At 53.3% G+C, this 8657-nt stretch overlaps 1 long non-coding RNA gene across 1 annotated transcript in view; it reads right to left on the bottom strand.

Moving 5' to 3' along the window:
- Positions 1–4547: 4547 nt before the first annotated feature.
- LOC102493355 (uncharacterized) overlaps positions 4548–8657 on the bottom strand; it is an 8328-nt gene continuing 4218 nt past the window's right edge. Inside the window, exons 2-3 of the long non-coding RNA XR_334367.3 lie at positions 6402–6999; positions 4548–5084 (exon numbers count right to left, since the gene is read on the bottom strand). This is a non-coding gene — a long non-coding RNA (uncharacterized LOC102493355). The remainder of the gene's footprint in view (positions 5085–6401; positions 7000–8657) is intronic.

Below are 8657 nucleotides of genomic sequence, written 5' to 3'. Positions count from 1 at the left end.
CAGCTGTTCACTTTCATTTCTCAAAAGGACCCTTGGTGACTGTGGTCAGAATTTTAGCTCAAACTTCACCGTCTTTCCTAGCCTTCTCATCTGAGGCTCCCACTGAAGCTCTTCTCCAGGTATTTTGGCCCCTGGATCTGTGATGCTTGAGCACTAGCTGCCCCTCCTTGAGTGGGGTCTCTGCCTGGCTGTCAGTCTATCCAGGAAGATGGCTCCTTCCCCCGTGACCCACACACCCCAGGCATGGGTGGCAGGTGTGGGCTTTCTGGACCTCCACTGGTCAGGCCCCTAGGCTTTCTGCGAAACACTGCTGTCTCCCCATGTGGCCCCGATCGTGAGTCCTTTCTTCTGACCAGTGGACCGTGTTCTAAGATCTACACCTCTACCGAGTCAGAATTCCCATTTTATTGACTGTAATCCCCCAAATATGAATGGCCCCAGCTATGAGGGAGGAAGAGGATGCGGGAAGATCAAACAGGGGTGTGTAGTGAGAGGCGGGGGCAGCTGAGGAGGAGCCGAACTCCACGGCTGGAAACAAGGCCCTCGGTGGCGGGAACCTGTGGGTCGGCCAGACCCATGATGTCAGCTCATCTAGCAGCTGGCGCCACACGGGTGGACCTCGGCAGGGCACAAGGAGGAGCCTGTTCCAGCAGGATCTGGGGGCTGGGCAGGGCGAGGCCAAGCGGTAACATGACCGTTGCTGCCCTAACGGGAACTGCTCGCATTGGAAATGTGGAGAGGGCAGGGTGGTTGAGAGCCCAGTCTAGAGCCAGATTGTCCAGGACAGGGGACACACTTCTCACTTGCCAGATGAGGAAACTGAGGTCCTAAGAGAGGCAGGGGCTTGTCTGAGGTCGCATAGGAAGACAGGGGCAGGCTGGGAGTAGAGCTCAGGGCTCTTGACTCGGGCCCCACTGTTCCTTTTCGGTAGAGGATCAAAGCAGTGGGAGGTGCACTCTGGCAGGACGGAGCAGGCACACCCGAGCATGCCAAGGTTGGCAGGAGGCTGAGGAAACTCCCTATGTCCTGCCCATGGCTGGCTCTGCCTAGCGCACTGGCTCTCAGGAGTCTGCCAGGTGGCGGGCTGGGGAGCTTCCTTCCTCCCAGTGTCAACCCAGATACCTGGAGACTTAACTAATGGGGTAATGGAGGCTTGGAGAGATTATTTGTTTGAGATCAGTAAGTGACAAAAATGTAATATGAACCTAGATGTAAGGCCTGAACTCATTCTGATGGACCTGGGTGCCCTGGAGAGTCCTACCCAGCGATTACCCTGCCTCTATTCAAGTACTTCCAGTGAGGGGGAGCTCATGCCACCAAGGGAACCTACTGCAACTCCAAAGGACAGCCCTGTTGGAATGTTCTCCTTGCCTGGAGTCACACAAGGTATCTGTACAACCTTCTGACTCCCGTTTGCTTTCATCTCTGTGCCCCGGGTCAGCAGCATCGAGATTTGGAGATGGCGGCCATATCAACACTGTATGGGCCCACCGGGCATTTCCCCATCCCTGCCTGTATCAATGAAGGTTACATTCAGTTGTGAGTAACAGATTGCTCCAACTCCGGCCCCAGTGGCTGAAACAAGATGGCAGTTTATTTCCTTCATAAAAAGTCAGTGCAGGCAGTTCAGGTAGGTAGGGCAGTTCAGTGGTCTCAGGGCTGCAAGATCCTTCTATTTTGTGCCTCTTTTTTTTTTTTTTTTTTTTGCTATAGGGCACGTGCACTCGCCAGACAGACAGAGACAGAGAGACAGAAAGCGAGAAATCACCCCCCTGGAGGATGGCCACGCCGCAATCCCTCCTCCTCCATTCTCCTCTCTGGATCTTGGGCACGCACGCACACACGCCCGGACTGAGTTTTAAGCCACCAGGTCCGGGACACGAACTTCGGTTGACTATGTGGGAGTCCAGCGATATAGCCATTACACTAACTGCTGGTCCCCTCTGCCTCTTCTGTTTGTGAAATTCAACTCCACTAGCAGAGTTGAACTCAACCCAGCCTAGCAAAAGGGGAGATTTCTTTCTTTCAAATGTCTGGGAAGTCTAAAGTTTCCAGATTCAGGCAGAGCTGGATTCAGGGATCAGACAGTTCTGTTTTTGTTTTTGTTTTTGTTTTGAGAAGTTTTTGCTATAGGGTGTGTGCGCTGGCCAGAAAGACAGAGAGAAACAGAGAGACAGAAAGTGAGAAATCACCCCCTGGAGGGATGGCCATGCTGCAATCCCTTCTCCTCCATTCTCCTCTCAGGATCTTGGGCACACACACACACACGCCTGGCGTGAGTTTAAGCCACCGGGCCCGGGACTCGAACCGTGGTTGACTACATGGGAGTCCAGTGACATAGCCATTACTGGTCACCATGCTGGTCCCATCAGACACTGTTCTTAAGGCTCCATTTCTCTCTTTAGGCCATTTCCCTCTGTGTGTGGGCTTTGATGTCAAACAGCACTGTCCATATGGCAGGGAAGGTGGCTTCTGGCCTGGGTGCTTGTCTTCTGATCCAAAGGAGATGCATCTTCCCAGAGTCCACATGTCCCAGAGTCCCAGGTTTATATATCCCCAAGTCCCAGAGTCCAGATATGGAATTGTGTAGAAGTTATTGGCTCAGGGAAGGTCACTTACTACCACTTAGGCCCATCACTGGGTGTTGGGCTTGCAAGGCTGTTTGATCCAGCAGGGCTGCCTGTCTGCCCCTGGGGCAAGTGGGAAGGAGACAGATAATGGACAACCCACACGGAATACAGAAGGGAGGTTTCCTTCAGTTGAGTCAGGACCACTGTAAGCCATCACACCAAGGAGACTAAGTTCTTCTTACAAGCAATGGAGAGCTCCTAGAAGATTTGGTCAGGACTCAGTCCAGTAGCTGGTTTGAATTGTCACGACTGTTTTACTTTGTTTGTTTATTTATTTTTTAGTTGTTGCTCTATAGGGTATGTGCACTCTCCAGAGTGCATGTGTGCGCACACTCAGAGAGAGAGAGAAAGAGAGAGAGATTACCCCCAGAAGGGATGACCATGCCACAATTCCTTCTCCTCCAGTCTCCTTTTGGGATTGTGGGCATGTACACACACGTGCCTGGAGAGATTTCAAGCCACCAGGTCTTGGACTAGTTGGCTATGTGGGATCCAGCACCTTCACCTCCATACCACCTGCTGGCCCTGTCACAACCACTTTAAAAGGGGGAAACTGAGGCATAGGGCATGGGAGAGAAACCCAAATACTGGAGGACCAGAGATCATGGGCAATCTATTTAGGAAGACATGCTCTCCTTCCTCAGGAGCAACTGGGGAGACGGGACCAGCAATTGGCATAATGGCTATGTCGCTGGACTCCCATGTAGTTGACCGCGGTTTGAATCCCAGACCCCGTGACTTAAACTCATGCCAGATGTGTGTGCGTGCATGCCCAAGAGTGGAGGAGAATGGACTGCAGCGTGGCGGTCCCCCCTGGGGGGGGAGTGAGTGATTTCTCACTTTCTGTCTGTCTTTCTGGCGAGCACACGCATCCTATAGCAAAAACCTTTCAAAAAAAGAAAAAAAAAAAAGAAAGAAAAAGGAGAAGAATAAGGAGCGATGGTGGAGAAATGACTTGTGGTCTCAGAGAACATGTACTTCTTTTGATTTTTACTTTTTTTTTTTCTAAGACAGATTTTTGCTACAGGGTGTGTGTGCTTGCTGGAGAGATATAGAAATGGAAAGTGAGAAATCCCCCTCCAAGGAGGATGGCCACACCGCAATCCCTTCTCCTCCACCTGGCTTGAGTTTCAAGCCTCTGAATCCGAGACTAGAACCCCAGTCAGCCATGTGAGAGTCCAGTGACGTAATCATTACGCCATATATTGATTTTTCTTTTCACTTTTCTAAAGTGTTGCCACGAGGGGGCCAGCAGGTGGCATGGTGATTATGGCGCTGGACACTCCCACATGGCAAACCACAGTTCGAGTCCTAGACCTGGTGGCTTGCTTTCTCACTTTTCCTCTCTTTCTTTGTCTCTCTGGTCAAATTAAAATAAATGAATGAATAAATAAAATTAAATAAATAATTCTTTTTAAAAAATGTTGCCACAGGGTTGGTGTACTCCTCAAAGAGACAGAGGGAGAGGAAGAAAGCAACTCCCAGTGGGGTGTGGTTACACCACAATCCCTTCTCCATTTCTCCAATCTTTTCTGGATTTTAGGTAAGCTTGCACATGGGCCCAGTGTACTTCAAGCTCCTAGGACTGGGGTTTAAAGCATGTAGACAGTCACAAGGAATCCAGTTCCCTTAACCACTAGGCCATGGGGCCTGTCCCCCAAGAACATAGTTTTGTTTGTTTGCTATAGCGCATGTGCATGCATTCACCAAGAGAGACAGATGGAGTCAGAGAGAGAGGGAAAGTGAGAAATCCCACCCCCTGGGGGGATGGCCATGCTGCAGTGTTTTCTCTTCTATTCTCCTATTGGGATTTTGAACATGCACATACATGATCAGTTTTTCAAGCCAGCAGGTCTGGTATTTAAACCACGAGTCAGCCACGTGGGATCCAGCGCCTTAACCACCATACCACCTGCTGACCCAAGAACACATACTTCCACTCATGGTCTAGTTAACTCTCTGGGAGTCCCAGGCTGAGGGAGATACAGCACATCGTTCCCTCCTGCATTCATGTATCCACATATCTAACAGTACTCGAGCACCTGTTGTGCGTCAGGCTTTGTGCCTGGTAGGAAGTGGAACGGTTCATAATGATTGTGTGAAACATTTATTGAGCTCTTTCAAAGTTTCGGGCACTAGTGCTTTCTATGCATTATTATCTCATTTAATCCTCACAAAAACCAATGAAGCAGGTACAGTTATCGTTATTTTGCAGAGCAGGAAAGGTAAGATAAAGACAATATAAGCCTCATTATAAGAGAACTTACAGTCTACAGAGGGCAACAGATTGGAAAACAAATCACGAGAACAGAGACAGATCCGTGTCTGGGAGCACAGAGGCAGGAGCCCCGCAGTCTGGGGAGTGTGGGGTATTGCCAAGGAAGTATCTCATAAGTGTGGGCTGTCCAGTGTCTCCTTTCCATTTGCCCCCAAGGGCAGGGCATATCTTGACATCTGATATGGACCAAGAAGGATTCAGGATGATCCAGGCAGGAGTGAGCCACAAGGAGAAAGGTGAGAAAAGTGAATCAGGTGTGAGTAGAGTGCAGGAGTTGCAGGTGAGGCTGGACATGCAGGTAGGGGCCAGAGCACACTATGCCTGGAAAGTGAAACAGCCTGCCACTGACAGGGCTTCAGGCTGCTGAGCAGGCCATGCCTGGGGCCTCATGCAAATTACGTGCAAATCACCCTCCCAGAGTCTTAACTATACTTACAAGCACGAGAAGGCCTCTTCCTATGGATCTGGGTCTGGACAGTGCTCTGTGGGTGTATATTAGCAGGAGAGGTTTCTTAGCCCCCTTCTCCCTAAATGGGTGGTGTTGGTGAATGCTGGAGGGTATTTGCCTAGGTTGAGTCTGTTCCAGCCTCCAGCTCAGGCCACTTGCTGATGTCAGACCCTGAGCCAGCTTGGGGCCCCTCAGAGTGGTAGCTTGATCTGGGCTGCCTAATATGCCCTCCCTTCCTTACTGTCCCATGGTGGAGCAGTGACCAGCCTGCCAATTCCAGCCTGCATCTCCCCTCTCCTATGCCAAAATCTCCCCACCCAGGCCTCACCTATCAGAAAGCATCCTCCCCCAAATTACCGGCTCCCTATCCAGGCTCCCTATCCACGTGAGATGGAATGCGCCCTGGACTGGGAAACTTCCTCTGCTCTCAGTTTACTGTGTGACCTTGGGCAAGGCAGCTTCTTCTCTGGGTCTTACTTTCCCTCCTGGAGAAATGAACCTTGAAAAGCTATAGTCCATGGGCTGGCTGGTGGAGCTGAGTGGTTAAAGGAGCTGGACTCCACAGGACCAACCACAGTTAGAATTCCAGCCCTGGTAGCTTGAAAACGCACACAGCAAGCATGTGTAGGTCCCCCAAGTCTCCCTAGGATGAAGAAATGGAAGAGAAGGGATTGCAGCATGACCACACCCCATTAGGCAGTGCTTTCTCCTTCTGTCTCTTTCTGGCCAGCACACAGGCCCTCTGGCAAGAAAAATAAGTAAGTAGGGACCAGCAGATGCCATAGTGGTTATGTCACTGGATTCCCACATGGTGAACTGTGGTTTGAGTTTCAGACCTAGTGGCTTAAAACGCAAGCCAGGTATGTGTGCAGGCGTGCCCAAGATCCACGGAGGAAAATGGATTGCAGTGTGGCCATCCTCCCAGGGGACGATTTCTCACTTTCCTTCTTACTCTCTATTTCTCTTTCTGGTGAATGCAAACACCCTAAGGCAAAAACCTCTAAAAAAACATATATAAATAAGTAAATAAAAATAGAAAATCTACCATCCAATTTTGGGAAAGGTGACTTCGGTCTTATTTACTGTGGGGGATGGCAGCATGCCCAGCGAGCCATCCAAGGGGTGGATGAGGTGGATTAAGTCTCTTTGGAGAAGGATGATCCAGGAAGCAGGACCGCTGTGCAGTGCGGTATGCGCCGCGGGCGGGCGCGCGCTGGAGTCCAGGGTTCAGGCACTGATGCTCAGGCGATCAGAGGGCAAAATGGGTTGGGCTCACCAGAAAGCTTCTTTTCGGAGGACAGGATTTGAGCAGGTATTTGAAGCATGGGTACAAGTTAGCAAGGAAAGCAAATGTAAGCAAATGTGGCGTCTAGAAGTTTTGCATCTCTGGATGATTTTGCCAAAGGTTGTAATGGGGGTGGTGTGGGGAAAGGGTGCTTCGAGTTCCAGAGCTTGCGGTCTAGTTCCTGACTCTGTGTAGACAAGAGGCTCCTCCAGAGGGCGCTGTTCCCCAGGAATCCGTCACTAGCGTTTGTGCAGCGAAGCCAGCCAGGGCTTCCACTGGTCCGCTCGCTCGCTCTGCTTCTTGCAAGGCTTAAGCAACTTCTCCGCCCCGGAGGACGCAGGAACCCGGCAGTATTTCCCTGCCCGTGCGAGATATTACGGCCTCATCAGTTAACCTTGTCTGGGGCTCGGAAAGATTAAACGCGACGGCTTGCGCGCGTTCGGTGCCTAGGAGGATTGGGTCCCGGTGGTCCCAATTCAGGGCCCGCAGGGCGTTCGGTTCCCGAGGTAGAATTGTACAAAGGAGGCCGCGGCTGCTGCCTTCCTGGCTCCCCGCAGCGCCATCCCCAGTAAGCATGCTTCCCCTCCCCGCCACAGTCCCGGGACCCTGCCCAGCCGCGCGCCCTGGCACATCGCCCTGCCCTGCCGGGGACTCGCTGCGGGCCCGGAACGAGTTTGTAGTTCTCGTCCCAAGTAGCCTCTGCAGGATCTGCGGGACAGCTGAGGATAGGAAGGGCAAGCTTCCCCGGGCTCTGGGGTCACCCGGGCTCTACAGGCGCAGAGCGTGAGGCCGGGACGGGAGGGTGCCGGCAGGCGCGCGGGTCGCACAAGGCGTACTCCGCCACGCTGAGCTGCAATCTCCCGGAGGGCAGAGCAACAGGAGCGGACAGAGAAACACAGCCTCACTCCGAGGACAGAGGAACACGCGAGCGCTCACTTAGACCGGAGGCTCCGGCTCCTGGCCCAGCCGCACCTCTGTCCTCAGCGGCGGAGTCGGCGCTGGGTGGTAGCGGCAGACCCGGCAGACTGCCTTAGCCCTGCCCGAAGTCGGGCGTTTCGCTAGTGGCGCTGTTTTTACCCTCTCCTGAGCCTGCACCCTCTTCCCGCGAACTGGAGCCAGCCGGGTGCACGGTTGGCTCTGCTCCCAGTCCCCGCGCAGTGCTCGCGCCGCAGGGTACTCAAATCAGCCCCCTGACTCCCTTCCTACCCACTTAGTGCAGGCGGGGGACAGGACCCGGAAGGGACGTGGCCAGGAGTAAAGGAAGGAGCGGAAGATGGAAATTCGTACTCTCGAGCTTTGCCACGATGAGATGGGGATTCGGCAGAGGTTTCTGGGGGTGGGCAGGTGGGTTATAGGCGCACATACTGGAGTTCCCGCCATTTCTGTGCGTGGGGAGCCCCGCCGTCTGAGGTCCGCGCGTGCGGAGCGCAAGATCAGGAGTTTCCCACCCCCCAACTCGCAGGGAGTCGACAGCTCCTCAGCAGGCCAAGATTCGGATGGAGAAAGGGGTCGGAGATGTAGGGGCTGAAGCCAAGCAACCGCCTTGCTTCCGAGCCGCATGGAAGGAAAGCACGATTTCCGAGCGCGGCTTGTGCTGCGCCTGAAATGCCGGGTATGCGGGCACGCGCCCCTCGCCCAGCTCAGGCCTCCCTGCGAGCCCAGCTGCGCAGACCCGCAGGCCCGGCGCTTGTTGGACTTACACCCCTGAAAACCGCGAGCAGTCGGACCACACCGCGTCTCGGACGACCAGGGCCGCTCTCCGCCAGTTTCGCGTTTGACCTAATTATATCCGCATAATCGTCAGAGGGTCCTCCTTTCAAAGAGGGTAGGACAAAGGCAGGTCTACAGGTCCACGAGGACCGGAAGGAGAAGCGGCCCGGCCTCACTGATGAAACACCTAACAATAAACAATTTCTCTCTGATTATCAGAACATTATCGAGAAGAAAAACCGCCGAATAAGCACCCCCCCCCCGCCATTGTCCCCCCCCCAGCGCTCCTCCCAGTTGTCCCGAGCT

Source organism: Tupaia chinensis, unplaced genomic scaffold (assembly GCF_000334495.1).
Source record: "Tupaia chinensis unplaced genomic scaffold, TupChi_1.0 Scaffold000207_1, whole genome shotgun sequence".
Taxonomy (NCBI): domain Eukaryota; kingdom Metazoa; phylum Chordata; class Mammalia; order Scandentia; family Tupaiidae; genus Tupaia; species Tupaia belangeri.
This window is presented reverse-complemented; position numbering and strand designations above follow the sequence as displayed.